Source organism: Diaphorina citri, unplaced genomic scaffold, assembly GCF_000475195.1.
Source record: "Diaphorina citri unplaced genomic scaffold, Diaci psyllid genome assembly version 1.1 scaffold56, whole genome shotgun sequence".
Lineage (NCBI taxonomy): Eukaryota > Metazoa > Arthropoda > Insecta > Hemiptera > Psyllidae > Diaphorina > Diaphorina citri.
Genome location: NW_007377493.1, coordinates 129,865 through 155,277, shown reverse-complemented (window position 1 = coordinate 155,277; position 25,413 = coordinate 129,865). Strand labels below are relative to the sequence as shown.

At 40.3% G+C, this 25,413-nt stretch overlaps 1 protein-coding gene and 1 long non-coding RNA gene across 2 annotated transcripts in view; one reads left to right on the top strand and one right to left on the bottom strand.

The window, feature by feature from the left end:
- Positions 1-25,413, top strand: part of LOC108253506 (amyloid-beta-like protein) — a gene marked incomplete in the record, with an annotated part of 68,697 nt that overhangs the window by 4,445 nt on the left and 38,839 nt on the right.
- The window catches only part of LOC113470791, a 49,505-nt gene continuing 29,693 nt past the window's right edge, over positions 5,602-25,413 (bottom strand). Inside the window, exons 2-3 of the long non-coding RNA XR_003393721.1 lie at positions 6,443-6,588; positions 5,602-5,824 (exon numbers count right to left, since the gene is read on the bottom strand). This is a non-coding gene — a long non-coding RNA (uncharacterized LOC113470791). The remainder of the gene's footprint in view (positions 5,825-6,442; positions 6,589-25,413) is intronic.

Here is a 25,413-nt window from a genome sequence, read left to right as displayed (position 1 = left end):
TCTCTCTCTCTCTCTCTCTCTCTCTCTCTCTCTCTCTCTCTCTCTCTCTCTCTCTGTCTCTCTCTCTCTCTCTCTCTTCTATTTATAAACTTATAGGAGAAGGAAAGAAGAAGGGGAGAATTAAAGGGAGGGAGAGAGACAAAAGAGGTTCCTTTCCTGTCTCTCTCATTTACACTGTTAGGAGGGCGGGGAGATAAGAGAAGAAAAGAGAGGGAGAGGGGAGGGGAGGAGAGGGAGAGAGAGAGAGGGGGGAGGGAGAGAAACTAAAGTGGTTGCAAAACGGTTTGTGTCTGTGTGATTTTTTCCAATCATTGGCGACATTGTGTAAACAATAGTCTAGTAACAATATCTAATATTCTCACTTTTCATATATAAACATTAGTACAGTAAAATTATACAAAAAATCCACTTTACACAAGAAAAGCAATTTATTTTCATTTATATGTTTTTTTTCGTCTTCTTCGTCTTTTGGTGAAGCAAAAATCTGTTCACACTTTTTGTGGGTATCACAGCATTACAAGATTTACAAGCCTTTCATCCACTGAATCAAAGTAAATTTTCGCTTATGCCACAGGTGATCTCTAGTAACTTACAAGGAACTACTCAGACTGAGAGTACACCGAAATAATGTAAGGTGGTAAGTTTATCAGTGACTGAATGGTATGAGATATGAGACTTTGGTATGAATTTTGGGGGTGTGAAAGGTAGCATGACAGATTTGGAGGGTAAGGTGGTAAGTTTATCAGTGACTGAATGGTATGAGATATGAGACTTTGGTATGAATTTTGGGGGTGTGAAAGGTAGCATGACAGATAAGGTGTGAGACTTATTTTGGGGGTGTGAATATGTTGACAGATGGATTGACGGATTTGCCTTGGTATTGGTTAAACTGCGAGAGTAAAGGGACTCTTTAGTCCTATGCTGGCAGTATAAACAAGATATTCTTTATTCTACGTATTCCATCATCACAACACGGGCTAGGGTTGCCAGATCATTTTCAGCCCAAAACGGGACAAGCGACCTAAAACGTCAAAAAAAAACGGGATATTGGATGAAAATACGGGACAAGCAGCCTCCAGAGTACAATCCCAGCGGGGTACCCACTCAACTGCTTGGTGACGGTTGGTGGTGAAAACGTACATTATTACGGAATAACGGAATATCCAAGTATTTACTCAACACTTAATTTTACGAGTGTTGACACAAATCAGGAAAGTGATTAATACAAACAAGTGTTACAACTGTACTTTACATACACATGTAACCATATGTTGCTTTAACACGTTTGTTTCAAACAAGATTTACTTTTTGTTGTTCTTTTTTTATGATTATCTTGTTAATTACTCTTTTCCTCATTCACCAAACACTTTATAATTAATGGCCTGATTTTATAAAACTGATATCTAATTGACATCTATCTATATAAATAAAATTGTAGATTTGTCTGTACATTGCTTAGAATCGTAAATTTTTTAGTTATTTTTACTCCTTATGCATCCACGATTCCAAAAATCACATTAGAAAAATTTACAACTGTACTTTACATACACATGTAACCATATGTTGCTTTAACACGTTTGTTTCAAACAAGATTTACTTTTTGTTGTTCTTTTTTTTTATGATTATCTTGTTAATTACTCTTTTCCTCATTCACCAAACACTTTATAATTAATGCCCTAATTTATATAAAACTGATATCTAATTGATATCTATCTATATAAATAAAACTGTAGATTTGTCTGTACATTGCTTAGAATCGTAATTTTTTTTTAGTTATTCTTACTCCTTATGGATCCACGATTCAAAAAATCACATTAGAAAAATTTCCGTCTCTCTGTCTGTTACGCTGACCTCACGTACGTTCTGCACAATGTCGGAGATGTTCTGCAGACTGCGCACCGTGCATGTACCTGAGACACACAGAATTAGGATTGGATTAGTATGATACTATGGTACATGTACCTGAGACATAGAGAACGAGGAGTGGATTAGTATGAGATTGTGGTAATAGAGTTTCTTTTATCTGACCAGAGTCCACAAAAATTATTCCCAAGGGCAAGGAAAACCTAGACTCTTCGATAAATGGAGTGACAAAAAATGGACTTCTTGTTAAGGACAAAAAACACAAGATCTCAGGTGAAAAGAAATCTTTTATCAAAGAGGTTTCAGATTAAGATGATATATTTTACAGTCTGGACAAAAACTTTATCTATGTATGAAGCTTCATCCAATTTGGACAATCCACATTATCTAAGTTCGGGGAGACGAAGGGTCAAGGAGATAAGAAAACGACATGGCATATTTTTATTTCGTCAACTTTTAGCCTATCCTTCCCGGATCTCACCATTTCCCACCACATACATGGAATCACGGATTTAGTGCACAGAACACACACAGATTACACATATAGGGAAAAGAGGACATCGTTTTAGAGGGGACAACCCTCCTCCTTCTCCGCTTTCTCCTCCTCCCCCTCCCACCTCCTCTCAAGAGAGAAATAAAATAATAATATTCAAAAACATTATAATTATTTTTCGAAAACTTCCCTCTGGCGCGACGAAAAGTCCCGCACTCCGGGGGGTAAAAATCAGAGTTTGAGGGTGCAAAACTGAATTATTTCTCCCCCCCCCGCCTTCCCTCTCAACACTTCCCCACCTTTTAGTCCCCCTCTCTCCCACTCTCTTTCTCCCCCCCCCTCTCACTCTCGCTGCCTGGTCGAAATTACCACATTTCATGAACAAATCATCACACCCCAACTAGTGGTGTGAACGGACTATCAGAGCCTTGTTTGTTTTGGAGGGTAAGTCAGACGGTTCATCAGTGACTGACTGGTATGAGACTTTATTGTTTTGTACAAAACTTATGGCACCGAGATCAATGTGATTGCTTAATTTCTTTATCTAATGGTATCTTAAGGCTAAATAAATTGAGAAATGACATTGGTATGAGAGTATTTTGGGGTGTGTGAATATGTTGAATGGATTGACAGATTTGGAGAGTAAGACTTGTTGCTATGTCTTCTAAAAGTGGCACTTTTTCGTTGCTTTGATCTGTGAAATTCTAATTTTCGTTGCTGTATGTCTATGTTACTTGGAAAATACTGTTACTCGTTGGCGAAACCCAACGTTTACTCTTTGACAATCGTGATTACTCGTTGATAATCGTGTTTACTCGTTGGCGGCACGATTATTCAATGAACTGCTCCGTTATACGACCCAGGAACAGATTTGGAGGGTAAGTCGGTAAGTTTATCAGTGACTGAATGGTATGAGGTATGAGACTTTGGTATGAATTTTGGGGGTGTGAAAGTTAGCATGACAGATTTGGACGGTAAGGCGGTAAGTTTATCAGTGACTGAATAGTATGAGGTATGAGACTTTGGTATGAATTTTAGGACGACAAATGTGGGTGAGAGAGAGAGAGGGAAGAGAGGGATGGGGAGAGGAGAGGGGGGAGGGGGATAACTAGGGAATTAGAGAAAAAGTTTCAATATTGCACAAAAATAAATATAAAAAAAATCGAACAAACAAAAATCAATTCCCAGGGACTTGGGGGTAGAAAAAATACACATAATAATTTACTATGTACATACTTAATTACATAAATAATGTATTAACTAATTGAATATACATATGCATTTATTTTTATGTAAATTCATTCTACATGTGTAAAATCTGAATCATGAAATAAATATTTGTGGTTGAGCCTTTCCTCAATTTTCGTGGGTATCACTACATTACTACTAGATTGCCCAACATGTACCTATATTTATGATTTTTTCTGAATGGTATGAGGTATGAGACTTTGGTATGAATTTTGGGGTTGTGAAAGGTAGCATGACAGATTTAGAGGGTAAGTCGGTAGGTTTGTCAGTGACTGAATGGAAGCTATGAGACTTATTTTGGGGGTGTGAAAGGTAGCATCACAGATTTGGAGGGTAAGTCGGTAAGTTTATCAGTGACTGAATGGTATGAGGTATGAGACTTTGGTATGAATTTTGGGGGTGTGAAAGGTAGCATGACAGATTTAGAGGGTAAGTCGGTAGATTTGTCAGTGTTTTACGAATTTTTATAAATTGATGTTTATAAATTCATTCACAGGTACATCAATTTTTACTTTCCTTATCCTATAGGAAGGAAAGTATTGTAATCGGGTCAAATTTTCGATGGTCAGGTTTTAGTGCCAAAACGCGTTTTGAGGTCCCTAGAGCCTAAATCCAAAGTTTCAGTACAGTCAATAGGTACCTACATCAATTTTTATATATTCAGTCATACCTTTCTTCATGAACAAGGGGCTATTCAAGTTTTCAACACTTTTATTTTCTCCAAACTTTTAGCCAGGCGTGATACCCACTCGGCCGCGGAGGTTGTTTTCACTCAGCTTAATATCCGAGTACCTAGGTGGGCCATATATCACATCAAGCTCTACAGTTCACTGAACTACTGGTCCCTGGGAGGTCCCAAAACACAGAACCTTCAAACTTGGAACCCTAAACTATTCATCCACTACAAAAGTTCAGTGTTAACCCCTTTCTGGGAGGTCCTAAAACACAGAACCTTAGAACTTGGAACCCTAAACCATTCATCCACTACAAAAGTTCGTGTTAACCCCTTTCTGGGAGGTCCTAAAACACAGAACCTTCAAACTTGGAACCCTAAACCACTCACTATAGAGGAAGAAAGTTCGTGTTAACCCCTCTGTTTAAACCATTCACTATAGACAAAGTTCCAGTTAACCCTTCTGGTTTAATTTAAGACCCTCAATGAAAGAGAAATTTGTCTGGTGTAAAACTGCGAAAGAAATGAAGAAGTAGAAATTTAGATGTAGTAGCAGTAGAAGAAAGAAATCTAGAAGAAATGTCTCCCTTCATTGGGAAATAAGGGATTCACAAAGTCTAGGAACATTCAAGACCTCCCTGATGAAATATCTTAAAGGGTCACCGTGGAAAAAAGAATCAGTGGAAAATTTTCACGAGAATTCTACCACAAATAAAGCCAGAAGAAAGTAATCATGATTTTATTTTCCTGAGGAGACTGAGAGAAAGTGCTGTCGTTGCTGTGTTCTGTCCGCTGATTTTCGTTGCTAGACTTTCTAATTTAATACTGTTCCTTTGCCTATGTAAAATGTTTCTGTATAATGCCGGTTTTCGGACTCTTTTTCTTTGATTTGAGTCCTTTGCCTATGTAAAATGTTTCTGTATAATGCCGGTTTTCGGACTCTTTTTCTTTGATTTGAGGCTAGATTTCGCTGTTGGTATCTGGAGAATTTCACTTTTTTGTTGCTATGTTTTCTAAAAGTGGCACTTTTTCGTTGCTTTGATCTGTGAAATTCTAATTTTCGTTGCTGTATGTCTATGTCACTTGATTTGTTGCTATGTCTTCTAAAAGTGGCACTTTTTCGTTGCTTTGATCTGTGAAATTCTAATTTTCGTTGCTGTATGTCTATGTTACTTGATAAATACTGTTACTCGTTGGCGAAACCAACGTTTACTTTTTGAAAATCGTGATTACTCGTTGATAATCGTGTTTACTCGTTGGCAGCACGATTATTCAATGAACTGCTCCGTTATACGACCCAGGTTGTTACTCGTTGGCGAAACCCAACGTTTACTCTTTGACAATCGTGATTACTCGTTGATAATCGTGTTTACTCGTTGGCGGCACGATTACTCAATGAACTGCTCCGTTATACGACCCAGGTGGTGGTATTTGGCAGCTGAAGAGTGATTTACAGAGCAGAAACCGAGCTTTGTGCTTCTAGTGATGTGCTCCCAATGACGTTGATGATGTACTGAGAGTGTCAGTAGTTGTCACGACATTCATGGCTGCAAATGAAGAAGTGGAAAGTTAGATGCAGCAGAAGTGGACGGTAGAAAGTAGAAGAAAGAAATGAAGAAGTAGAAATTTAGATGTAGTAGCAGTAGAAGAAAGAAATCTAGAAGAAATGTCTCCCTTCATTGGGAAATAAGGTATTCACAAAGTCTAAGAACATTCAAGACCTCCCTGATGAAATATCTTAAAGGGTCACAGTGGAAAAAAAGAATCAGTGGAAAATTTTCACGAGAATTCTACCACAAAGAAAGCCAGAAGAAAGTAATCATGATTTTATTTTCATGAGGAGACTGAGATCTTTTTCTGTGGGAGGTGTAAGAAACGCTAGGTATGGAGTTCTTTAAGGACCCCAATCAGTGGAAAATTTTCACGAGAATTCTACCACAAAGAAAGCCAGAAGAAAGTAATCATGATTTTATTTTCATGAGGAGACTGAGATTTTTTTTCTGTGGGAGGTGTAAGAAACGCTAGGTATGGAGTTCTTTAAGGACCCTTTGTTCCTTCTACAAACTGAAAAATCTGGGGGTTCCCAGCCCCACTCAGACCTTTACCAGTTATGCCTTATAGAGTGACCTTAAATCCCTTTAAAAATTCTTACACCAGTAACTTACCTAGAATCGAGAATGTAGTGTGCAACACAAGCACAGGCGGCGCGGTTTTCTCCGATTCATTTTGAAATACATTGCTGAATTGCTTCCTCTATTGGTAGCACGGTGATGAAGTCTCGCCACACGCGATCACATGACTCTTGCAAACTCTGAAGTCAAAAGAAAAATATTGAAAAGTTAGTAAACGGATTTTCTTAGAAAAAAAAAGAAGAAAGAAAAAAGAATATTGATAGACGGACCTGTGTTTCTTGAGATCTTATCGTCCCGAAATCGGTAGGACAAGATAGGAGAAAGCCAGCCGTTCCGAAAATGAACCTTAACGCATAAAGTTCCGGGTGGCAATCGAACCAAGCTAACTAGGCTGGCGCAAATTACACTGTTCTTGGCAAAAGTGTCGGTGTTATCAATAATTCAATAATAAATCATTTCTCATTGGCCATTAATTAATAATTATCAATTTTTTACTCGCGATAAAACTCTCAAAATAAGAAAACATACATAGGTAGGTACATGAATTAATCAATTAATACTATATAACAGAACATACATATATATTACATACGTAATCATATACTTATGTATGGACGTAATCATGTACATAATATTAATGTTTATTCTCTCTCTCTCTCTCTCTCTCTCTCTCTCTCTCTCTCTCTCTCTCTCTCTCTCTCTCTCTCTCTCTCTTCTTTTTCTCGTTATCTTTCCAAGTAAAACGTGTTTTTAGCATACAAACATCTTGGGAAAACTGTATCATATCAGACTGATTCTTCTGATAACACACATTGCGAACACACACGAAAATATAAAAATAAAATAATTATCACTCAAATTACTCGGAAGCAAAATCTCGATGGAATTCAGCGATGTGTGACGTCATATCATTCGGGCTAGCATCAGAGTGTGATATGTGATTTCAATAAGTCCAAGGCAGATGGAACACGGGTCGCAATATTGTTTCGTAGGATATAGGTAGACTCAAATTTAGTAAGATATAGACAAGACCTTGTTTAATTGTTTTGTAGAAAATGGAATAGAATACCCCCACAAAAACACAAATGTGAAAAAAAGGCCAAGTTCCTATCAAAAAATGTCGGCCCTTATAAGTGGTGAGATCAGAAAATTAAGGCCAAGTCTGCATTCCCAATTTTTCGTGTCTGCTGAAAATGCTGGATCTCAATTCCTTCAACCTTCTCTCAATTTCAACTTGGCAATTTACTACTCGTGATCAACTGCCTAGTGACTGTACGAATGCAAGTTGGTTACAGATAACACAAGTAGCAACAGGTAAGTGCATTAGAATGACTCACCAGAGCGAATAATGCTAATCTGGGGATCCACAAGGTGTTTTATTTGACTCAGACATATCTGGGTTTTTCATTAGGTTCCAATACGGGAAAACATTCCGATAAGTCTAAACTCTGAAATACCATGAATGGGTTGAAATTTATGTAGACGTTTTTTGAGAGCTTATCTGGGATCTACCTATTAGGAATTTCATTTGACTCAGACGCCGCGCATCTGGGTTTTTCAGTAGGTTCTTTAAAATATACCTTGAATCGGTTGAAATTTAAACGTTTTTTGAGAAACATTGGAAAGTGTTGGGTTAAAGAGAAGCCATTGAATTTTACACTGTGTTGTACATTGTTTTGCATCGTAAGTCTTGTATTGTGTACAAAACAGGCCCAGGAGAAAAGGGCCATAAATAAGCCCTGTGGGGGAAAAAAAACAGCCCTCGAGGGAAGTGCCATAAATAGGCCCCGAGAAGAAGATTCAAAACACAGAACTCACTTCATTCAATTCGTCCTCATTTGCCCCTCGACTCCTCAAAATATCGGCCCTGCTTATTAGTTAAGGGTTGAAGAACAGATACACACATTGTTCAGTGTATTTCATATATGGAGAATTGAAGAAATTCAATACAATACGCTAGCGAAAGGAGCTTACTGATGAAAATTTCGAGGGGTAGCTTACGGTGGTGGGATAGCTTACAGCTTACGGTCAGGGCACTGATGAAAACTTCGAGGGGTAGCTTACAGCTTACGGTCAGGGCCGTATTTAGGGACCCTCGCCCCCCTCTCTCGACACTCAGAAAATTTGAATCATCCCCCCCGCATATCACTGTTTCGACTCTCGGGCGCCCCCTCGACAAAATCCTGGATACCGCCCTGCTTACGATAGTGTAGGGGTATTTAGCGGTGGTGCAGTTTAGCGAAGAAATAAAAAGGGGTGAGATGGCTACCTATGTAGGAAGGATATGTATATGACACTGATTAAAAAATATCTTTTACCTGTGAGTGACAGGAATGTCAAAGGGGAGGAAAAACTTTGATAGAGGGAACTGTAACAGGGGGAACTGTAACTGTAACCGAAAGCGAAGAGAGAAGACAGGAAAGGAGAAAGCCAGCCGATCCGAGAACGAACATTATCCTCTATGATCATTCTGTTGACAAAATAATTTACTTGTTGACACTAATGCTTGGATTGATCTCTATTGTATTTTCAGCTGGTTTTGGAAGAGAATTGGAATGGGAGGGGAAGAAGATGATTGGCTGGGGCGGGGGGGGGGAAGTCAAAATATCGAAAACTGTAGTCTTCAAGATTTTTTTTTTTCTGACATTTCTGGGACTCATGTTTTGCATAGACTGTTCCGTCCCTTGGCGACGAAATGGGGACAGAAGATAAAGGTAGAAACACACTTTCATCACGTCACGTGAAGTCATGGGGAGTTAGAAAGATAGTTCAAAGTTTTCCCATGGTATTTTGTAGGTAATTTCGTTCAGGACAGCCACACTCTTATCACGTCACGTAACGTGACGTGACGTAACGTGATGTTCGTAGTGTCCTTAGCGAACTTACCTACAAAATATTATGAGAAAACTTTGAACTACATCTTTCGGACTTCCCAAAGTTCACGTGACGTGATGATAGTGTGTTTCTAGGTTTACAGTTTGCACAATGATGTCTACTATCTACCAGGGATAACTCTGAAGACTTGAAGAGGTTCTCTGCCTTTTTATTAATATTGACGCCGATGACGCCTCTCTCTCTCTTCGTTCTTAACATCCTTCTCTATCTATCTCCTTTTATCAATTCTCTCTCCTTTCTTCTCCCCTAAGGAATCAACCCAGTGACACGTTGAACCCGAGGGAGAACGAAGAGGGAGGGAGATAATAGAGAGAGAGAGAGAGAGGGGGGGAGAGAAAAAGAGGGAGAGAGAGAGAAAGAGCAAGAAAAAAAAATGACAAAATGCTGAAAAATTGTCTGAAGTGAAAATAAATATTAAAGAACGAGTAGACAGAGACAGAGTGTGAGAAAGGGAGGGAGAGAGGAAGAGAAAGAGGAAGATATATCGGTGTACGGAAAACGTCAACTGAGAAACAATAAAGATAGATGAGGAGAGAGAAAGGAAGAGGGAGAGAGAGAGATGTGTGAGAGAGGGAGAGGGAGAGGGAGAGAGAGAGAGAGTGTGAGAGAATGATAATACAAAAAAAAGAAGAAAGTAGAAAATAACGAGCGACAGAAAAAGAGAGAGAAAGAGAGATATGGTGGGGAGAGAGAGAGAAAGGGAGGGGGGAATAATTTTCTCTCTCCCTGCCTCCCCCTTCTCTTTCTCTCTCACACTCCCGAGTTAAATAGTTCTCGCTATCATGGTATGTACGTATATCTAATAGGCTCACCTGGCTCACATTACATCACGTTTACTCTCTCTCATTCTCTCTCTCTCTCATTCTCTCTCTCTCTCCCTCCCTCTCTTTCTCTCACACATAGTCTCTCCGTCTCTTTCTTTCTCTCTTAATTCTCTTTTTTTTCTAACCCACACTTAAAATGCTCATAATACCCACACAAGAGCGGTAAAAGTGAGGTAAGAAGGAGGGAGAGAGAAAGAGAGAGTGTGTGAGAGAGAGAGGAAGGGTGTGTGTGTGAGAGAGAAAGAGAAAGAAAAAGAGAAAGAGAGAGAGAGAGAGGGAGGGTGTGTGTGTGAGAGAGAAAGAGGAAGAGTGTGTGTGTGAGAAAGAGAGAGAGGGAGGGAGAGAGAGTTCAGGTTAAACGTAAAATGAAGGTTGGTAGAATCAGGTGGAGTGAAGAAATAAATATAAAAATAATAATAATCCAACTAATCCTTCCTTCTCTTTTCCGTTCCTCCAACACGAATGAGAGGGGGGGTGGGGAATTGAAAAGAAGAGAGAGAGTGGAGGGAGAGAGAATTTCAAAATTAAATGATGCACGCGTAAGTGTACGAGAGAGAAAAGATGGAGAAGAGGAGGGAGGTATAGGGAGAGAGAGAGAGTTTTTTAAGAGAAAGGGAAGAACAAAAGATCGAGGGGGAAAAAGAGAAGGAAGCCGTGTCCAATACCTAGTACTACCAACAACCGTATGGACTCAGCTTAATATGCCCATGTAGTACCACCAACACAGTCCTATTGACTGCTTTTATTATGCCCAAGACAATAAGATGTACCGAGGCTAAGTGTGGGAGCGACATAGGTATCCCCCCGCCCAGTTGATGGATGGCGTAGCGTAAAGGCTGGACAGGCGAGGTCGGCGTTTTTCGTCAGCCTCTCAATCAGCCCTAGGGTGACTGCTTTTGGCTGGCCTTTGACAGAGAGAACTGTCACTGCCAAGGTCTTATCTTCCCGAAATCTAAGAGAGAAGGAAGAGAGGATAGGAGAAAGTTCCGTTCCGAGAACGAACCTAATCCATTCAGGATAAAATCCGCCCCGGGCTGGAATCCGCGGCCTAGCGCTTACATGGCAGACGCGCTACCAACCAAGCTAACTCGGCTGGCAGAAGTTTGGTTTTGGCTACAAAATGTTTATCCTCTATGATCATTCTGTTGACAAAATAATTTACTTGTTGACACTAATGCTTGGATTGATCTCTATTGTATTTTCAGCTGGTTTTTGGCGTTGCATTACAACCCTGTCTTGTTTGATAAGGCCAGCCACTTACTGTCAGGTCTGTCTGATAGTGTGTTACGGGCCTAAGGAATGAATGAATGATGTCGGGTATTAGGAGTTGAATAAACATACGTCATGTTATATACTTATTGTGTGAGTCTCAAGAGTGATATAAATCGTTCTCAATCTATAGTCTGACTGTCTTAGCTTGAGAATCTTTGTGCTGACTAAATTCTGCATCCGTGTCCAATACCTAGTACTACCAACAACCGTATGGACTCAGCTTAATCTTAATATGCCCATGTAGTACCACCAACACAGTCCTATTGACTGCCTTTATTATGCCCAGGACAATAAGATGTACCGAGTAGTGCCACTAATATTGGTATGGACTTAGCTTAATATGCCCATGTAGTACCACCAACACAGTCCTAATATTGACTGCCTTTATTATGCCCAGGACAATAAGATGTAGGTACCGAGGCTAAGTGTGGGAGCGACATAGGTATCCCCCGCCCAGTTGATGGATGGCGTAGCGTAAAGGCTGGACAGGCGAGGTCGGCATTTTTCGTAAGCCTCTCAATCAGCCCTGGGGTGACTGCTTTTGGCTGGCCTTTGATAGAGAGAACTGTCACTGCCAAGGTCTCATCTTCCCGAAATCTAAGAGAGAAGGAAGAGAGGATAGGAGAAAGTTCCGTTCCGAGAACGAACCTAATCCATTCAGGATAAAATCCGCCCCGGGCGGGAATCCGCGGCCTAGCGCTTACATGGCAGACGCGCTACCAATCAAGCTAACTAGGCTGGCAGAAGTTTGGTTTTGGCTACAAAATTTTTACGAATTTATGGTGCCCTTCGAACTCAACCTTTGCTATTTCTTTAGCAAGATAGCAAAAGGGAAATTATCATCCCAAAATGCATCTAAGTATAGGGAATGAGAAAGTTATGTATTGCAATTTTTCACAAAATAATCTCAACGGAGGAACCAGAAATGTTTTCAACATTTTTTATCAACAGCTAAACTTCTCCAATAAAATAATTTTAAATGCGCGAACTATAAGATCAATACATTTTTGTTTGATATTTCCAGTTTCAATAAAAATGTAAAAAAATAAATAAATAGATATGGATTTTATTTATCGAACATATGATATAGATTATAGATTGTTGAGCGAAGATGAAGAGGGGGGACCGACCAACCGATGGAGGTTGGATGCCACTGGTTCGATCTCCGTGAGAAGTGTCTATATCGAGAGAAGACTGAAGCACTGTGCAATATAGCTTCCCCTTTTAGAGATTCTCTACCATTGTACATGTGACATGTTTGGCAACAATGCCTATTTTTTTGCTGACACATTGATCTGGACACACTATAGGTAGGTAGGTAATATCGAAACACCTATGGACCATGTACCATGTACATTTGTACAAGGTACAATGGATTTTTCCATATCCGTAATTGAACGAAAGGATTTTGCATTTGCCCGTTAGTAAAACGTGTTGTAGCCTGGTGATGTGAAACCTATTGTTCAAACACCTCTGTAATATGCAAGATGCAGTCATACCGGGTGGACCAAAACACTCAGCCACAGAGGAACTCAGCATGGGGACAGTTGATTTGAAAATTTAAGTAATGGGTTTTTGTTTTTGTTTTTTTTTTGTTTTTTTTTTTTCAAAAGATTTGATAGAGGGAACTTTAACAACTGAATTCTCATCATCCCGAAATCGAAGATAAAATAGTAGAAAACCAGCTGTTACAAAAATGAACCCTATCTTTTTAGGACAATGTTCACCCCGGACCCCGGGCGGTAATCGAACTCGGGACCTACCGCTTACAAGGCAGACGCGATACCCACAGCTAAATAGGCTGGCTTCTGGCTTTGTATGCCTTGGCTAGGATTAGAATTAGTAGGCAGACCTATGAACTAAGGACAAGGACACCCTGTATACTAGTTAAAGCAGTTCAACACGTCTTTACAAATAATATACCGGGGGATTAACATCATCGTGTTGACGAGATACGACAGTTGAAATCAAAATCATTCTGATAATAATAACAACTATAGTCTGTGTCGATTAGCTTGAGAATTTCCATTTATAAAAAAATACCATACCAGTACTAATGCTCCAAACTTTCGGAGTCTCGCCTACAGTAAAGGAGAAAAATGAAGCACGAAGGGGGGTGGCCAAAGACGGCTCTGGATCAGTGTGGACCAGGCCATTTGTCTCCCCATTCTATGTAACAAGTTCGGTGTGGACTCAGCTTGAAATAACCACATAACAGGCCATTTCTCTCCCCACTCTATCTCTATCATGACAGTTTTATTTTTATAGCCCCGGAGTGATTATTTTATGACTTCTCTGATTTATATGTCTTTCTACGCCAGGACTGGTCAACTTGCAGGCCAGGCGGCTCCGAAATGTCCGGTGGACCGCGACTGCGGAATTGCTGGCATGAAGGCTAGTTTTCCTTCCGTGTCCAAGATCACCAAAACAAAGAAGAGGACGGCGGGCACTTGAGGATAACGCTGTGATACCCACAATAGTTGTGAAGAAGCTCTTTCCTTACGACAAATAATTCATGATTTCTCTTTTTTTTTTTTTTTTGACGGTCAGTAATCATTTCCCTTGCTAAAGAAATAGCAAAGGTTGAGTGCGAAGGACTTGTCTTACTTCTCTCTTCGATTTCGGGACGATAAGACCATAGCAGTTACAGTTCCCTCTGTCAAACCTCTTTAAAAAAAAATCCTTTTTAGCTTCCTGTATAAATCCATATCGTCCCCACTGCACTTTCCTTCGTAAAATTCGCATTACATTCTTTTAAACTTCAAGAAATGTCCGGTTTTAACAGTAGGTACCATATAAATCTAATACATATTTTTCCGCGTAAATTCGCTTTATCTGCACCTATTTTTAACTCAAGAAAAATCACTTTTTCCACGTAAATTCACTACGTAGCCCCATTAAGCGAATTTCAGCTGAAGACAAATCTCTTTTTTTCCACGTAAATTCACTACGTAGTTCCACTCGTAAAATTTGTAGCCAAAACCAAATGTCAGCGCAAAGCAATCACCCTAGTTAGGGCTGATTGAGAGGCTGACGAAAAACGTCGATCCTGTCTGTGCACGGGAAAAGGCGAAGAAAAAGGAGATGAGTGGACCTCAGTAAACATCGTGGCAAACGTAAAGCAACATGGCAACATCACAGAGAGGGGGGGAGAGAGAGGGGGGGAGAGAGAGAGAGAGAGAGAGGAGAGAGGGCAGAAAAAGAATAGGAAAAGGAGAAGGAACGGGTAAATAGAATGCTGGTCACAAATGTCGTCCCCTGATTAATACACCATTATGAAAGGAAAATACGCTCTTTGTCTCATCTCAAACACGCCACTGGTAAAGCACTATAGTTTGAACATTCCTTTATAAGACTACATTTTCCCTACGTTTACCTACACAGGTANAAAAAAAAAAAAAAAAAAAAAAAAAAAAAGAGGGAGAGAGAGAGAGAGAGAGAGAGAGAGAGAGAGAGATGACATAACCCGTAACTCAACATACAACTAACATGAAGCTTCTCATAAAAAAACAAGAAAGGTGAAAAAGAAAGAAAAAATAAGCAAAAAATGGAAAAAATAGAAGGAGAAGAAAAAGAAGAAAGGTAACGAAGAGTGAGTGAAAGCGAGCGAGTGTGTATGTGTGGGAGAGAAAAAGAGGGAGAGAGAGAGAAAGAGCAAGAAAAAAAAATGACAAAATGCTGAAAAATTGTCTGAAGTGAAAATAAATATTAAAGAACGAGTAGACAGAGACAGAGTGTGAGAAAGGGAGGGAGAGAGGAAGAGAAAGAGGAAGATATATCGGTGTACGGAAAACGTCAACTGAGAAACAATAAAGATAGATGAGGAGAGAGAAAGGAAGAGGGAGAGAGAGAGATGTGTGAGAGAGGGAGAGGGAGAGGGAGAGAGAGAGAGAGTGTGAGAGAATGATAATACAAAAAAAAGAAGAAAGTAGAAAATAACGAGCGACAGAAAAAGAGTTGGCACTAAAAACTGACCATCGAAATTTTGACCCGATTACATTACTTTCCTTCCTATAGGATAAGGAAAGTAAAAAAGAGGAAGAAAGTAGAAAATTACGAGCGACAGAAAGAGAGAAGGAGAGATGGTGGGGAGAGAGAGAGAAAGGGAGGGGGTAATAATTTTCTCTCCCTCCCTGCCTCCCCCTTCTCTTTCTCTCTCACACTCCCGAGTTAAATAGTTCTCGCTATCATGGTATGTACGTATATCTAATAGGTTCACATTACATCACGTTTACTCCCCTGCCTCCCCCTTCTCTTTCTCTCTCACACTCCCGAGTTAAATAGTTCTCGCTATCATGGTATGTACGTATATCTAATAGGCTCACATTACATCACGTTTACTCTCTCTCATTCTCTCTCTCTCCATCATTCCTCTCTCTCCCTCTCTTTCTCTCACACATAGTCTCTCCGTCTCTTTCTTTCTCTCTTAATTCTCTCTTTTTTTTCTAACCCACACTTAAAATGCTCATACCCACACAAGAGCGATAAAAGTGAGGGAAGAAGGAGGGAGAGAGGAAGGGTGTGTGTGTGAGAGAGAGAGGAAGGGTGTGTGTGTGTGTGTGAGAGAGAGGAAGGGTGTGTGTGTGAGAGAGAGAGGAAGGGTGTGTGTGTGTATGTGTGTGTGTGTGTGTGAGAGAGAGAGAGAGAGAGAGAGAGTTCAGGTTAAACGTAAAATGAAGGTTGGTAGAATCAGGTGGATTGAAGAAATAAATATAAAAATAATAATAATCCAACTAATCCTCCCTTCTCTTTTCCGTTTCTCCTTCTTCCTCCTCCTTCTTCTTCCTCCTTTTTCCCTCTGTTTTGATTGTCATGTGTGTTCTACATCCCCCAAAACGAATGAGAGGGGGGTGGGGAATTGAAAAGAAGAGAGAGAGAGTGGAGGGAGGGAGAGAGAATTTCGAAATTAAATGATGCACGCGTAAGTGTACGAGAGAGAAAAGATGAAAAAGTGGAGGGAGGGAGGGAGGGGGAGGGGGAGAGAAAGAGAAAGAGGTTTTTAAGAGAAAATGGGAGAAAGGGAAGAACAAAAGATCGAGGGGGAAAAAGAGAAGGAAGGAGGGATGGAGAGAGAGAGAGAGAGAGAGGAGAGAGAAGAAAAATACCTCAGGCCTATGATAGCATTAATCTTACCCTCTCCCATCAAAAGTTGATTGAACTCTTCCCTTTTCTCTCTCTCTCTCTCTCTCTCTCTCTCTCTCTCTCTCTCTCTCATTATTTTTTCCCATCTCTCTCTCTCTCCTCTTGATTTCTAAATTCTTCCATCTCTTTCCTTGTTTTCATTCAAAATTCCTACATCTTTTTTTTTCTAATTCTTCTCCTTTTTTCATTCAAAGGTTTTACAAAATTTTCTACAACATCGCAGCGTTATGGAAGTCCAGGCAGGCCAATACTTCAGGCGTATACAAACTAAACAAATTTCATGATAATTAAGTAAAACTAAGTAATAATTGAGTATTTATTAACAGCGAAATCTGATAAATGCCTTGGACTTAGATGGTCACTTGGTCACCCATTTGGATAGAAACCACCCGAAAGGTTGCTTAACTTCAATGATCCATTGTTCTTTTGAGAACATAGGTGCTTTCACCTCTCTTTTGTTTTTACCCATCACCAATGGAGCTTAATTAATTTCTCTCTTTTCAACATCCTGTAATATTACAGTATAAATATTCTTTTTCCTTTTTAGCCTCCTGTATAAATCCATATCGTCCCCACTGCACTTTCCTTCGTAAACAGTACATATAAATCTACTACATAATTTTCCGCGTAAATTCGCTTTATCTGCACCTATTTTTAACTCAAGAAAAATCACTTTTTCCACGTAAATTCACTACGTAGCCATTAAGCGAATTTCAGCTAAAGACAAATCTCTTTTTCCACGTAAATTCACTACGTAGCCATTAAGCGAATTTCAGCTAAAGACAAATCTCTTTTTCCACGTAAATTCACTACGTAGCCATTAAGCGAATTTCAGCTAAAGCCAAATCTCTTTTTCCACGTAAATTCACTACGTAGCCATTAAACGAATTTCAGCTAAAGACAAATCTCTTTTTCCACGTAAATTCACTACGTAGCCATTAAGCGAATTTCAGCTAAAGACAAATCTCTTTTTCCACGTAAATTCACTACGTAGCCATTAAGCGAATTTCAGCTAAAGACAAATCTCTTTTTCCACGTAAATTCACTACGTAGCCATTAAACGAATTTCAGCTAAGGACAAATCTCTTTTCGACGTAAAATTCGCTTAATTGCTCAAGAAGAATCTCTTTTCCACGTAAAATTCGCTAAATGGCCACAATACATCCTGGATAACTGTTTCTCAGAAAAGGGAAGGGAGAGGAAAAGGGGGGTACAGACAGGAAAACAAAGGGACCTCTTTGTTTACGTCTAGAAAATGTCTTCCCCCCCCCCTTCAATCTGAAAATAAAGATGTCCGACCATTCCTTTTAATTAGAAACTAATCGTACTTAATCACCCTTGAGACGAAGGAAGAATGAGAAAACAAGGGGAAGAGAAAGAGGAGGAGAAGGAGAAAAGAGGGAGAGGAAGACAAGTAGGAAGAAGAGAGGGAGGGAGGGAGAGAGAGAGAGGAAGAGAAGGAGGGAGAAGAAAGAAAGAAAGAGAGAGAGAGAGGAAGAGAAGGAGGGAGAAGAGAGAGAGAGAGGAAGAGAGGGAGGGAGAAGAAAGAAAGAGAGAGAAAGAAAGAGAGAGAGAGGAAGAGAAGGAGGGAGAAGAAAGAGAAAGAAAGAGAGAGAGAAAGAAAGAAAGAAAGAAAGAGAGAAAGAGAAAGAGAGAGAGAAAGAAAGAGAGAGAGAGAGAAAGAGAGAGAGAGAGAAAGAGAGAGGAAGAGAAGGAGGGAGAAGAAAGAGAGAGAGAGAGAGAGAGAGAGAGAGAAAAAAAACACCAGTGGTGAATTTTCAATAGAAGCTGCGGAGAACCTCCCCCCGACCACCCCGGTCCCCTCCCCTATTAAACTTACTACTTCAAATATTTTTCATTTCGAAGCAATGAAACAACTGCTACATTAGGATCATGTGGTCTGTGTCGTAGCATGTCCATCCCGTAGTATGTCTCAACTCAACACACGCCACTGGTAAAGCACTATAGTTTGAACATTCCTTTATAAGACCATACGTTTTCCCTGCGTTTACCTACACAGGTATAGCCCCCCCCCCACTCTCTCTACGAGACCTTGTTTAGACTGCTGAGGTAAAGGGACTTTTCAGTCCTATTCGGGCAGGATAAACAAGGTATATTCTATTCTATTCTATCTTTGTAGGATAATGTTCACCCCGGGCGGTAATCGAACCCGAGACCTAGCGCTTACAAGGCAGACGCGATACCCATCAGCTAAATAGGCTGGCTTCTGGCTTTGTATGCCTTGGCTAGGATTAGAATTAGTAGGCAGACCTATGAACTAAGGACAAGGGCACCCTGTATACTAGTTAAAGCAGTTCAACACGTCTTTACAAATAATATACCGGGGGATCAACATCATCGCGAGATACGACAGTTGAAATCAAAATCATTCTGATAATAATAACTATAGTCTGTGTCGATTAGCTTGAGAATTTCCATTTATAAAAAATTACCATACCGGAGTGCTCCAAATTTTCGGAGTCTCGCCTACAGTAAAGGAGAAAAATGAAGCACGAAGGGGGGTGGCCAAAAACGGCTCTGGCAGTGTGGACCAGGCCATTTGTCTCCCCATTCTATTTAACAAGTTCGGTGTGGACTCAGCTTGAAATAACCACACAACAGGCCATTTCTCTCCCCACTCTATCTCTATCATGACAGTTTTATTTTTATAACCCCGGAGTGATTATTTTTTTACTTCTCTGATTTATATGTCTTTCTACGCCAGGACTGGTCAACTTGCAGGCCAGGCGACTCCGAAATGTCCGGTGGACCGCGACTGTGGAATTGCTGGCATGAAGGCTAGTTTTCCTTCCGTGTCCAAGATCACCAAAACAAAGAAGAGGACGGCAGGCACTTGGGGATAACGCTGTGATACCCACAATAGTTGGATTCTCTACCATTGCACATGTGACATGTTTGGCAACAATGCCTATTTTTTTGCTGTCACATTGATCTGGACACACTATAGGTAGGTAGGTAGGTAGGTAGGTAGGTAGGTAGGTAATATCGAAACACCTATGGACCATGTATCATGTATTCATGTACAATTGTACAAGGTACAACGGATTTTTCCATATCCCTAATTGAACGAAAGGATTTTGCATTTGTCTGACTGAGAACGAAGCTCATCTGTTAATAAGGATAAACTCTGCCCCGAGCGAGACTCGACCTAGGACCTAGCGCTTACAAGGAAGACGCACTACCCTCCAAGCTAACTGGGTTGACATATTTTTTTTTATTATTATTATTTTACCTACACGGGTATGGCCCCCCCCCCACTCTCTCTCTATAACTCACTTTTCTTCCTAATCTCTCTCTCCCTCTCTCACACCACCCTCCACCTGTCCCTCTCCTTCCTTCACCCAATCTCTCTCTCTCTCTCTCTCTAATCATCTTCCCCTCCAATCTCTCTCTCACTCTATCCCCCCCAAATCCTATATCAATTTCTCTCCACTCCCCCCCACATATGTGAGGAAATAGGGGAGGACTCTACTCTACAATATCTCAGAGATATTAGGGTGGGGGTGCATCCCCTCTACTGAGGGGGTGAAAGTAGGGGGCACTCAGGGCGGAAAACCTTTCTGCACAAAGGTGTACTTTTGCGTTTCGCCCCCCGTTCTCAAGGGGATTTTTTTTTTCGGGGGAAAAACTTTCGTCCAAATGAAAAGTCTATGAAAATATATAAACTTTTTTTACTCTTATTTATCTTCTTTTTCCACTTACTTTTATTTCCCTTCCTGAGAATGCCATTTCGTTTCTGTCTATCTCTCTTTCTGTCTGACTGTCTGTCTCTCACTCTCTCTCTCTCTTTCTCTCTCTCTCTCCCTCTCACACACACTCACTTTTGTCTCTCTTCTTTCCCGCTTTCCCCTGCCTTTTTTCCCTCTAACCTCAAACTTTTCTTTTTGCCCCCTCGGTTATACTGTTGATATGGTGTTTATTTTCTTTTCTACACTTCAAAATAGTGAAAAGTGACAGAGAGAGGACGAGAGGAAGATAGAGAGAGAGGGAAAACGGGAACAGAGAAAAGAGACGAGAATGAAAAGGGAGACAGAGAAGCGAAAAAAAAGGAGAGAAAGAAAGAGAGAGGAGGGAGACAGAGAGAGAAAGGAAGAGATACTTAAGTCTTTACCAAGAAATAGCAAAGGTTGAGTGCGAAGGACATCCACTCGTAAAATTTGTAGCCAAAACCAAATGTCAGCGCAAAGCAAACACCCTAGTTAGGGCTGATTGAGAGGCTGACGAAAAACGTCGATCCCGTCTGTGCACGGGAAAAGGCGAAGAAAAAGAAGGAGATGAGTGGACCTCAGTAAACATCGTGGCAAATGTAAAGCAACATGGCAACATCAGCTTAATTGTAGCGTTATTAAAAACAAAAAATTTAATAACGCTAATTCAGTGTAGGTACCTTCTCTTTCAATCACCCTGTATACATAGATGTATTAAAAAGATATGCATGTGTTATCTTATCCAAACAGATATAGGAGATAACATAACATAGGGATGTGTTCTACTGTTTTATTATTTCTCCTTCGCTGTTATCAGTGCCTTTTATTACGAGAATCCATACAAGGTGTCCAATTCCAGGAATCTTTTCTATTTCTACAATTCCGATGTTCTCTTTTACTCTTATCATAAGTCGATGGTGAATTTCTTTAGTAGAGATATTTCTGACAAAATGTCAATCAGACTAAGCAGATGTTTTTCAAGGGCTTTATTTTAAGTGGTTGCTAAATCCCAAACGAAACAATAATACCTAAACGATAGATAGTCTTTTCATAAGGGTTGATTTTTAGTCCGTCCTTCCTTTATTATTACAATAGTAATAACAAGCAGGGTCCGTCCCTCCGGGAATTTTTTAGCCCGTAGTGATTAGAGAAAATCAGTACCTATGTAGCTATGTACCCTAGTAATAACAAGCAGGGTCCGTCCCTCCGGGAATTTTTTTGCCCGTAGTGATTAGAGAAAATCAGTACCTATGTACCTACCTAATTTCTTTAATATTCAGTTTATTATTATTCTTGAATTGATTTTTTGATTTTACTTTCATATAATGATTTAAAATCAAGACTAGAGTCCGTTCTCCCTTTATTCCCAATATAATGTTCAAGTCACCCATCCATTTATTGGCCTTGCTCGGCGTACTTGTGGATCACCCTGTAGTTTAAAAATAGAAATAACAGCAACTAAAAATAAAACAGTCAACCGCTACAGCGCTTTTCCCCAGTGAAAGCCGGTTGTAAACAAGCAAGACCACAAGGTGTATCATCAAATCATCATACTGTTACATCTATTGTTATTGAAAAATAAATTAAATAATTTTCTATTATACCAATACCAATCACTTCCATTAAAAACAGAGAAAGCATAATTTCTGGGACACCCTGTATGCTAGTTGTAATATCGAGTTCTTCTCGTATAGTGAAGCATTGTTTACATTTTGTGCATTCATTTTCCCATCTCCCCCTCCCCCTATAGCAATATTACATACTATTTTTACTTTCCTTACCTACGCAGAAGGAAAGTAACGTAATCAGGTGAAATTTTCGATGTGGATCACCCTGTAGTTTAAAAATAGAAATAACAGCAACTAAAAATAAAACAGTCAACCGCTACAGCGCTTTTCCCCAGTGAAAGCCAGTTGTAAACAAGCAAGACCACAAGGTGTATCATCAAATCATCATCATACTGTTACATCTATTGTTATTGAAAAATAAATTAAATAATTTTCTATTATACCAATACCAATCACTTCCATTAAAAACAGAGAAAGCAAAATTTCTGGGACACCCTGTATGCTAGTTGTACCTATGTAATATCGAGTTCTTCTCGTAGTGAAGCATTGTTTACATTTTGTGCATTCATTTTCCCATCTCCCCCTCCCCCTATGGCAATATTACATACTATTTTTACTTTCCTTACCTACGCATAGGAAGGAAAGTAACGTAATCGGGTGAAATTTTCGATGATCAATTTTTAGTGCCAAAACATGCTTTGAGGTCCCCTAGCTAGAGCCTAAATCCAAAGTTTGCCAGCCTATTTACATATAGGTACCTTGGTTGTGACTAACTTACTACTATTATTGCGATTTCGGCTGGGTTTGAACCCACACCCTCCTGATTACCAGACAAATATTCTGACCACTACACCACCGATGCATTTATGGTGAAATAAGTAAACAGACTCATAGACCTAAAGGACAGATTCTTATAAGCACCCGACACTATCAGGTAGACCTAACAGGTACACCGGATCAGATCCACCTGTCAGGTCTACCTAATAGTGTTTGTGACCTCATCAGGTATCAGGTAGACCTGGCAGACGGCCCTAATCAGATCTACCTGTCAGGTCTACCTAATAGTGTCTGTGACCTCATCAGGTATCAGGTAGACCTGACAGACGGACCTAATCAGGTGTACCTGTCAGGTCTACCTGATAGTGAGTGATTAGCCTAAAGGAAAGATTCGGAGATTTGTATAAGCTTAACCCGACTTTTAGGGGCTGTTCGCCCCTACACCTAAGCCTCGGAGCGGACTTTTTGTGTGCGCACAAATCCCAAGGGACAACTCTTCGAATTAAAACCCAGAACTCGCTCCCGTTCTTTCAATGATGAATCGCCACTGGTGACTTCACCTGAACAACAGTGTTGTTCACTGTCAATTATATTTGGTTTATTATAGTCATGGACTNCTCCCACAGTAATAAATAAGATAACTAGGCTGGCTTGTTTTTATCATTTTAATGGAGCAGTTGCCAATGGGTAAAAATTATACATAAATGATCGATTCCTATGTAAAAAGTTGGGAAAAATCCAAATCCAAGGTCAAAAATCCGCAAAAAATAACACTGTAAGGTGAAAGGGTGTTGGGAGGGAGTTACCTCCCACTCCCTGTGGTTAGCGCGGTGAACTTCGGATCTGGAGCTTGGCGATTCTACTGCATGTTACTTCAGTCATAACTCGCAAAATTTAGCTCAGTATTTACCTAAGTAGGTATAGTAATTTACGAGTAATTAGGTACCTACCTATTAGAAAAGTTGCTTTTCTAAACTTCATTCTTGCACACTTTTCTGATTTCTGTTTGGTTTTCCTGAATTTCCTAATTTTTGTTTCATACTATCACCTTGATCCTATATTCTTGTATAAATCAACCCAAGACTCCCTGTATACGTATACCTGTGAGGAAACACCCCCCTGGGAAACGAGCACCAATATTTATTTTCGCACAATACTCCCACAGTAATAAATAAATTATGAACCAACTCCCTTCCCTACTCTCTCTCTCCTTTTCACTCTCCTTCTCCCTTTCTCCAGTTCTTTCACTCTCCCACACAATCAGTTTCTTTTTCCCCTCCCTCTTTCTCTCTCTCTCCTCTTTCTCCCTCCCTCTCTCTCGCTCTCTCTTTCAATCTTTCTCGGTCCCTCTTTTGACTCCTCCTTTCTCCTTTTGCTCCCTCCTTCTCTCCCACATATTCTTTCTCCTTCACACTCGAACTTCCTTTCCTGTTTGCCTTTACTTTCATCTCTCTCCTTTTCTCCCTCTTTCTATTTCCCCCCCCTTCTTTCCCTTCTCTCCTGATTTTACACATTAGAAAACCACATAATTAATCCACATATACCTACCTACCAACCTATAACGCCAGAAAAAAATGTGTGGTGTGTGAAACAGAAAGAAGAGAGCCAGTAGGAAGAGAGAGAGGGAGGGGAGAATGAGAAAAAGGGGAGGAAGAGAGAGAGAAAGGGATGAGAAGAGGGAGAGAGAGAGCTGGAAAGGAGTAAGTAAAGGCGTATCCAAACGTATTGAAACCATACACTGCCTGGACAACATAGATTCACCTCGTCCGTCGATCGACGGCGTCGACTATGTGTGGATAGTTGGATACCTATAGCTTAAGATGATGGTTAGTTACTGCAATAAAGGGGGGACTGCATGACTACGCCACTGAATTGACTACAAAACAACAATGTCCAGTCAATTATATTTGGTATATTGTCATGGACATCTCATATTCAGATTCTAAAATCTAAAACTAGCGGTTCGGTGAACTCTGGATCTAGAACCCACCCAGAAAAAAAGGCCAACACTTTATCAAAGTCGCACACAAAAGTGCGTTGGAGATTTAGAATCCTTTAAAATTGCTCAAATAAAGACTAAAAAGTCCCTTTACACCAGAAGAAATAGGTGACTAACTAACTACTATTATTGCGATTTCGGCTGGGTTTGAACCCACACCCTCCTGATTACCAGACAAATATTCTGACCACTACACCACCGATGCATTTATGGTGAAATAAGTAAACAGACTCATAGACCTAAAGGACAGATTCTTGTAAGCACCCGACTTTTAGGGCTGTTTGCCCCATCCCCAGCATCCCCTAAGGCCAGCCATTCACTATCAGGTAGACCTAACAGGTACACCGGATCAGATCCACCTGTCAGGTCTACCTAATGGTGTTTGTGACCTCATCAGGTATCAGGTAGACCTGGCAGACGGCCCTAATCAGATCTACCTGTCAGGTCTACCTAATAGTGTCTGTGACCTCATCAGGTATCAGGTAGACCTGACAGACGGACCTAATCAGGTGTACCTGTCAGGTCTACCTGATAGTGAGTGATTGCCCTAAACTTTAGGGCCTAAAGGACAGATTCGGAGATTTGTATAAGCTTAACCCGACTTTTAGGGGCTGTTCGCCCCTACACCTAAGCCTCGGAGCGGACTTTTTGTGTGCGCACAAATCCCAAGGGACAACTCTTCGAATTAAAACCCAGAACTCGCTCCCGTTCTTTCAATGATGAATCGCCACTGGTGACTTCACCTGAACAACAGTGTTGTTCACTGTCAATTATATTTGGTTTATTATAGTCATGGACT